The sequence below is a fragment of the Meleagris gallopavo genome, chromosome 6, assembly GCF_000146605.3.
Source record: "Meleagris gallopavo isolate NT-WF06-2002-E0010 breed Aviagen turkey brand Nicholas breeding stock chromosome 6, Turkey_5.1, whole genome shotgun sequence".
Taxonomy (NCBI): Eukaryota; Metazoa; Chordata; class Aves; order Galliformes; family Phasianidae; genus Meleagris; species Meleagris gallopavo.
The window spans coordinates 45,874,414-45,882,214 of NC_015016.2; positions in this window are offsets into that span (position 1 = coordinate 45,874,414).

Genomic DNA, 7,801 nt, shown 5'->3' on the forward strand with positions numbered 1-7,801 from the left:
AAATTTTCCACGTGCCCCCATCACTGGAATTCCCCAAACGCCTCCTTCCTGCTGGCCTCCAGCCTCTGCCTCCAAGCTGCCGCCCTTCCCCTGGAAACTACGCTGTCACAGCCGCAAAGTTTTATTTTACTGCTTCAGGGTGTTCTAGGGCAGCAATGTCTTTTTCTTTTTTTGCCTCTTGGATTTTCTACCAGGTCATCAGGTGTAAAATCCAGAAGTGAGTGAAAAAATGCTGATCTGTACCAGCCAGCTTTTCCTTTCTCTTCAGCTACGGAGCGAGCTTTTCTCTGGTTTGCTTTTCTCCTTTTTCTCTCCTCCTTTTTTCCCTATTTTTTCTTTTTCTTTTTTTTTGTCTCTTCCTTTTTTTTTTTTCCCCTTGTTTTTCTTTCTCCCTCTCCTTCTCTTTCTCTTCTCACTGTTGGTTGGGAAACAGCCAGTTACAAGCTGTAATGTCTTTGTGAGTTATATATGGTGATGTATTTGTTTATTTACTTACTGTTATTCATATGTATTTTCAGTAAACACTAGTGTTGTCTGTAATAAACACTATCCAAATAAGAGAAAATGGTCGGCTCATGTCATGCACTAGTTTCACTTTCTTCCCAGTAGACAAAACAAGTATACCAGTCCATATCTTAACAAAGCTATCTTTAAATCCCTTTGGAACGTGTACCCAACACCATGCCAAGCAGACAACACACAGCTTGATTTTCATTTAAACATAAGGCAATTTACAATGCTCAGGAAGCTATGCAAGGCTTAAGGCAGATGTCTGCACCCACTTCACGCTTGCTTTCTGCACCAGAGCTGTGGAGCTGGATGGCCATACAGGACTTGCTGCTGCTGAACTGGGTAAGTGTGCCACATCTAACGCCTTACTCCTGGCAAAACTCCACAGATTGCATAAAAGATGCGTATGTATGTTTTCTTTTGTGGAAATCATTTTCATACATTTGCAGGCCTTCGCTCTGAGTCTCAGTAAACATGGTGATAGCGAGCTCTTCAGAGACAATGTGAATTGTTCTGCTACAGCGGTCTGAACTTCTGTCCTCTTTTCGTTCCACTTTTTTGCAGAGCTCTAAATGGTTTTTAATACAAGAGCCATCTGGATGCAAGAACACACCTTGCTACCATGCAGCGTGACTGCTGGATTAGGTTGAAATTAGCTAAATAGTGAAGAATCATTTGTTATATTCAGGCAGTGCTGGAACAGGCTGCCCAGAGAGGTTGTGGATGCCCCTGAGGTGTTCAAGCCAGGTTGGATGGGGCCCTGAGCAGCCTGGTCTGGTATTAAATGGGGAGGCTGGTGGCCCTGCATGTGGCAGGGGGTTGGAGATTCATGACCTTGAGGTCCCTTCCAACCCTGGCCATTCTGTGATTCTGTGTGCGGTATCAAATATAGTTTGTGCCTCTGTATGTACATAATTCCATAGTTAACTGAGTAAAAATCATGAGCTTAAAGGTGTATCTTCATACTTGATCTTTATGATTTTAATTCAGCTGAACCTCCTTAGTTAAAGGAAATGCAGCTCCTTCTGAAGGAAATGTTGAAGTCCTAAGTGTATGTCTGCCATAGCCCTGCTGGCTCTGAGAAGGTGCTTGGTGGATCATGGAGTCTGAATTCCTCTTTGCACTTCCAAGCTGTATTTAGGATTGATCAGAAACAGGAGGACTAAACTGCAGGAAAGACAGTGATCAAATTATAGGGATTAGGACAGGACATCTTTGAAGAGAAGAGAAAGGGGAGAAACCCGTCCATGTTTTATGAGATAGAAATTTCAGTGGGAGAAATGTAAGAAAAGCTTGAAACGTAGTTGCAGTCTTTCTTCTTGTGTCCGTTGGTGTGGACTCCTTTGCTTTCTTTAGGTTCATTCCTCTTCTTGACGCATCAAGGGACAGCAGTTCTCCTTTTTCATATGATAATAATGACAGTGGGGAAGAAAGGCCAACAATATGGTCTCCATGAGTCCTTTGGGATCAATTAGTGGAAGCCTTCAGGGTGAAAAGATTTCCAGACTTAATTGAGAAGGCAGCAAAAATCTATCGTGTGAAAGATTTCATTTGCATGTGGGAAATAGAATGGATGTCACTCTGGGAGAAAGAAACATTTGTTGTATCCTGTGGTAGGGAACGTACACATGAAGGATACCTTCTCAATCCCCTGAATGAGATGAAAATTTTGACTGAAATTTTATGCACCACTTCAGAAATGTGAGGATCTCAGCAGCGTATCACGGGATCCAGGTTCTAGAACCAGGTCTCTTCTCCTCCCACAGGAGTCCTTTAAAAACATACACAAACAGTCAAATCTTTGTTGATTAGGCCTCTGTTGCATTTGCACATTTAAGGTTACTTTCCAAGATGACTTCTCTTCTCTTTCCTTCTTTGTTCTCTGATGTTTTCATTTTCTTTCTCATTTACTGCCTGACATTTTCCAGTCTTGTTTCACATAGGTGGTTCCTATTCTCAGTGCTACTTAGCCAGTTATTGTCCCATTCTCTTCCCTGCTACCACTCTCGTTTGAGATCATGTTCTTCACTTGCAAAGTACCTCTGTGACAGACTGCATAGAGAAAGTCAGGTGTGTAATAATAATATTTTCCAACTGCAAACTCAGTGTTTCCTCTTTCTTCTCCTGCTTTCTCAAACAAACGTTGCAGGTTTGGTCCAGATCTTTTCCTTCTGGAATTATTTTTCTTTTTTAATTTCTTTTCAGGTGTTGGCAAAATTTGAAGGGACTGTCATGCATTTTCTGCAGATGAGTGATTCTCTCTGAGTTACATAGAGCCCTCCTGACAAACAGCTATGAAATGGCAGCTCGGAGTAAAATTAGTGTTTTCTTTGGTATGGAGGATCTGGGTGGTCCGTAGCTCACAGCTGGGTCAGGGGATACTTGGGATGAATTTTTTTTCATAAAGGCTCACTGGAGGATTAGCTGGTATATAATAATAAAAAGTGGAGCAGGAAAGGATCTTCAGAGGATCATCTCTTAGGCTCAAGACAGGACCAGTTTATAATTAAACCATCTCTAAAAGATGTTTATCTTATTTGTTCTTAAGAGCCTCTAATAATAGAGATTCCACAGGTCCTTTAAAGAGTCTGATGCTTAACTATTCTTTCGCTAGAAATCAGCCCTAATGTCTAATGTGTCCATGAGTGTAATTTTAGCCCTTCATTCCATATCCAGTGCTTCTGTCTCTTCTTGCATCAACCTTTTGCCTTTTCTGAAAACTGATATTGCATTGCCACTGATTGCTCTTCTCTGGGCTATTTTTCACGTCCTTCTTGTATAGACATCAAGGGTTTTTCTGCTCTGTGCATATGTTTGGAGGGGAGGAATCTGCTTTGCCACTACTGTGACTGATGTAAAACAAGAATGACAGTAAGGGATAAAGGAGATTATGAGGAAAAATCCCTATCCTTCGTGGGTTTACATCTTTCCTGAAGTGCAGTGCTCACTATCAGACACATTCCTTTAACTAAGATCTTACAAGTACTAACTGGAGTCAATAGATGACTTCATGAGTGAGATATGAAACTCCTTCTCACATACCCCAGTGTGACGCTTGCTTTTCCCACAGCTGTGCAGTGATGATGACTGCTTTCACTAGAATGCAGGAGTTTTTGTTGTTTTTTTTTTTTAATCGTTTTACAGTAAAGCAACAGTTTATTCTGTATTCTTCCTTCTGCAACTTTTCTAATACTGCTAGTAATAAGTTTTGTAATATCAGCTGCAGTTGTGGAGGTTTCACACTGCTCGCAGAATGCACTTCTGCTTGTGGCATGTAAATGTGAAGTTACTTTACACTTAGCACAGGGAATCCATGAGTTAGTGGGCAACGAGGCTCTTCCTGCTTGAAAACTGAGTAGAATTTTCTCAGGTATTGCTTCAGCAGATAGGGAAGAAGAAACTTTTCTAAAGGAAAAGCATCTTTTAAAACTTTGTCACCTTTCCCTGATTGCCATTTTGCATTTCTCTTTTCCCCTCCATGATCCTTCAGTGAGTTCTTGTCCCAGAAAAGTGCACTGTTTTCACTCCAGCACACTCTTCTGCTCTTTGGCATTCTTTCCTCCATTCACTGAATGGCAATTTTTTACAAGCATCCTTCCAGTGAAGGATTTAATCAGAGAAACCCAAGATTGCAAGATGGTCCAAGGCTTCCCTGCAGTAGAGCCTTGGGTCTGCTCAATATCAGTGAAATTATTTGGGATTCTACCACGTGGAAGTTGCATGGCAAAATGGCTAAATAAACTACGTCTGCAACATTTGAAATATGCTTTACTTGCCCAGTAGTGCTGTTTGACTTTTAGTATTTTACAGACATGAGAATGTATGCACAAACCCATCTGTGTACATATATATGTATATATGAATATGTGTACACTCAAAAGTGGATTGCTTAGTGAGCACATTTTCCTATCACACTAATGTGAGAAAATGAGTGCCGTACCATACTCAGGATTTAGTCCATCATCAATGTATACATCAACATATATCAACCAGTGTACTCTTTCATCAAGGAAGAGCCTCTGAACTCCTACGTGTCAAGCTATGGGTAATCATCTCCAATATCCCTTACCAGGAAACAAGCTGGGGTGCCTCCAGGAGCTGGAGTGGTTACACCTGCTTGGTGAAACAGTAAGCCAGCTGCTGCTGGCTAAGCACTACTAATTGTTCTTCAAAGATTTACAAATCTTAGAATACAGAACGAATAGTATATTTTAAAAACAAATGTTTTGCACCTCCAAACCACAGTCCTTCAGCTCTATCTACAGCACGCTTCTTCAGAAGCCTGGCTAAGGATTTTTTTCTTGGCTATTGATTCTTCCTTCTGTTTAATTTCTCTCTGCTAAAATCATAAGAAAGCAGGATTTCCTGGGGAATGGGCGGGTGTCTGGAGTGAAGGTAGATGGGGGTAGTGTGAACATGGGGTAAGGGAAGGAGTGTCTGAAGAAGTCTATTGTTACTTGGGAAAGGTGGGGTGGTGGGAAGGCAATGATGGTCCCACTTGCAGGATTGTGTGTGGAGCTCTAGCAAATGCCCACAAGAGAGTGAAGCTTTCTGCAGCATCCTACATCACTTGTAAAGGGAGACAGAGGAGGCGGACACAAACAGGTGAGGAGTATGTAAGGGACGGGACGTCTGTTTGTAATAGGTAATTTCTATTTGCAGAGCCAGGATAATCACTAGGAGCTACATAGATCCGTGACTGAGGTAGTTACAATTTGTATTTGAAACATGGGCCTGATTCTTCTTACTTTGCATGTACAGCATTTCCTTATACAGAATTACTCAACATTCACAAGTCAGACGTGAGACAAGCTCTGCAGAGATTACTTCATGAGATTACAGTAATTTAAATTCACTGTGACCCTGACAAAGTGTCTTGTTGCTGCTGTGGTCAGCAACAAATAAATATGCCCCGGCCAGCCTGCTTTGGTCCAGCAAAACAACTGAGATTTGGCCTCCAAGGCTAGATGGAAGTATCTTGAAACAGAAATTCATCTGTTAATTCTGGGGGAAAAAATGTCTTCTTAGTGAGTATGTATGAACAATTGGCGTGTTTCTGGGCTTGTGTTTGTTTTGTGATTTATTTAGGTATTTATTTCCCTCTCGAGATGATGCAGGCGATGCCTTTGACAGTAGAGGGCACTGTGACCTCAGAAATAAGCTGAGCAATACTTAGCTAATCGTCAGGACAGAGGATGAGACAAGCAAAAGTATTCAAACTGGAAGGGAGCACTACCTGTTTCATGGCAGCTCAAGAGACGAGAATGATAATGTGGAAAAGCATGGAAGGACAGAATGACAGGGTGTGTAGTGCCATGATGCCTGTAAGGGAACTCTCTGCATGGAGAACAGAAAGCAAGCTGTTATTACCAAGGTCTCAGACAGTGCGATGAATGCACACAAATAGTCAGGACTGCTATCTGGGATGTTATCAAGAAATTAAGGTTGAGGAAGGAGATGAGGAAGACCTAATAAACTGCTGCTGTCCATATGGGATTGTCAAAGTTTTTGTATATACATTTTGTATTATGTTTTTAGTTATGTGTGGGTGTACATTAAGGAGCATCATATATATATATATATATTTAATCTTGATAATCTCTGGCAAAATGACCGGACTTACCAAGAGAGCAGATGTGATGCAGTTCTTGAAGTGATCACATCAGTCACTTCAGCTTATCACGGAGAATGCCCTTGTTTAGTTGGAAGCAGAAAGAAAGCAACACTCCCAAGTTATGGTTTTGTTTATCATTTGGAGGGTGCTTGTGTAGGAACATCCTGCCTCTAGGCTGGTCTGCCATTTGGTTAGCTTGTCACAAGCACTTTCTATCACCGTAGATAATTAATCTATCTCTTCTGTGCCTTCATTTATCAGGGCAGGTAAAAGACATAATGAGATCCACACAGACATGGATATCAGGGAAGCAAAAGGGAAACATAAATAAACTTGCTAACTTCTGAATAGGCAAGGTTCAACTCTATTAGCGTTTCTGATAACAGCTGTCTGTAAGTGTTTCAACAGTGGACCACAAGCTTCTCTTGCTCTCTTGCCAAAGTAGATTTGCCACTAAATCCTCAGCAGTGTAAGTTTACTGACAGATACAGCAACATATGTCAGAGCCCTACTGTTTCTCACGTCTGGCTGCTCTGCCAGCTGTTAACTGAAAAGCTATTCTGTGAGCACTTCCAGATCACTGTGGTCATGTTACTCAGAAAATTCTAAGTCCACTGCATGCCTTCCCATATTTCCCATATTTCCACCATAAATGGTGTTTGCATCCTCAATTTTGCATAGGGGGCACCCGCAATGAAATATAGTAATGGCTCAGTCCATGTCCGTATGATCTCGTTCTGTTATCACTTAGCTCCTGCTAGTCACTTCAAGCTGCTTCCTCTGTCTTCTCTGATACATCTTTTGGCAGCAGCTGCTTAGAGGTGTGCCAAATACACACCAAAACTCCACATACACAGGCAAAAAAGAAATAAAAGCGCAATGGCTGGTAAATTGTGTTAGAGTCACCTGGATCCATCACTCCTGCTTTTAATAGTGAGTTCTGTGGTCCTCAGATAACTTGCCCTATAATTTTCTCCTGCAAATAGAGCATAATGAGATGCAGTTGCTGTGGCTATGAATCACTTGATCTATGCCAAGTTAGCATGACTACTTACTGTGGCCAAATGCCACGCAGCGAGAACGTGGAGTGTACTGCAAGGGTTCTTCATTTGGAAAGCTGTAAGGAGATTAAATCATGCAGAGGAGTTAAAAGTCCTCAGAACGGTGAAGTATTACAGAAACATTCCAGGTCCTGGTTGGGAGGAGATGATCAAACTCTGTGTCATACGAAGGGGCGCTGGCGTATCTCCCAACTCGGCTGCTTGGCAGAGCAAATGGAAGGCTGTGCTGCTGCGATCATTGTGTCTGCAGCAAGAAGGGAAGGGTAATTGGAAAAGTTCCCACTGCAGCTCAAATCTTCTTCCTGAAATTCATAGTATTACTTGGTCTTTATTCTTTAATTAGTTGTGGAGAGGTTGTTGGTTTTTGTTGTTGTGTTTTCTTTTTATTATTATTTTTTCCCCAAAAGCTACAGGGAAGCATTTAAGGTTGCATGAAAATGGTATTGGAAACTAAAAGCTGAGAAATCAGAAAAAGCCAAGTGGAGAATTAACTGAGTCACTAATGTTCTTCAGTGTGGGAGCAGGCAGTTCGAGACTCACAATCAGAGAAATAAAGGAGGTAAGTTTGGTGTCAAAGAAAGGAGGGTTTTCAGGTCCTCTCATTCTAAAAATGTGA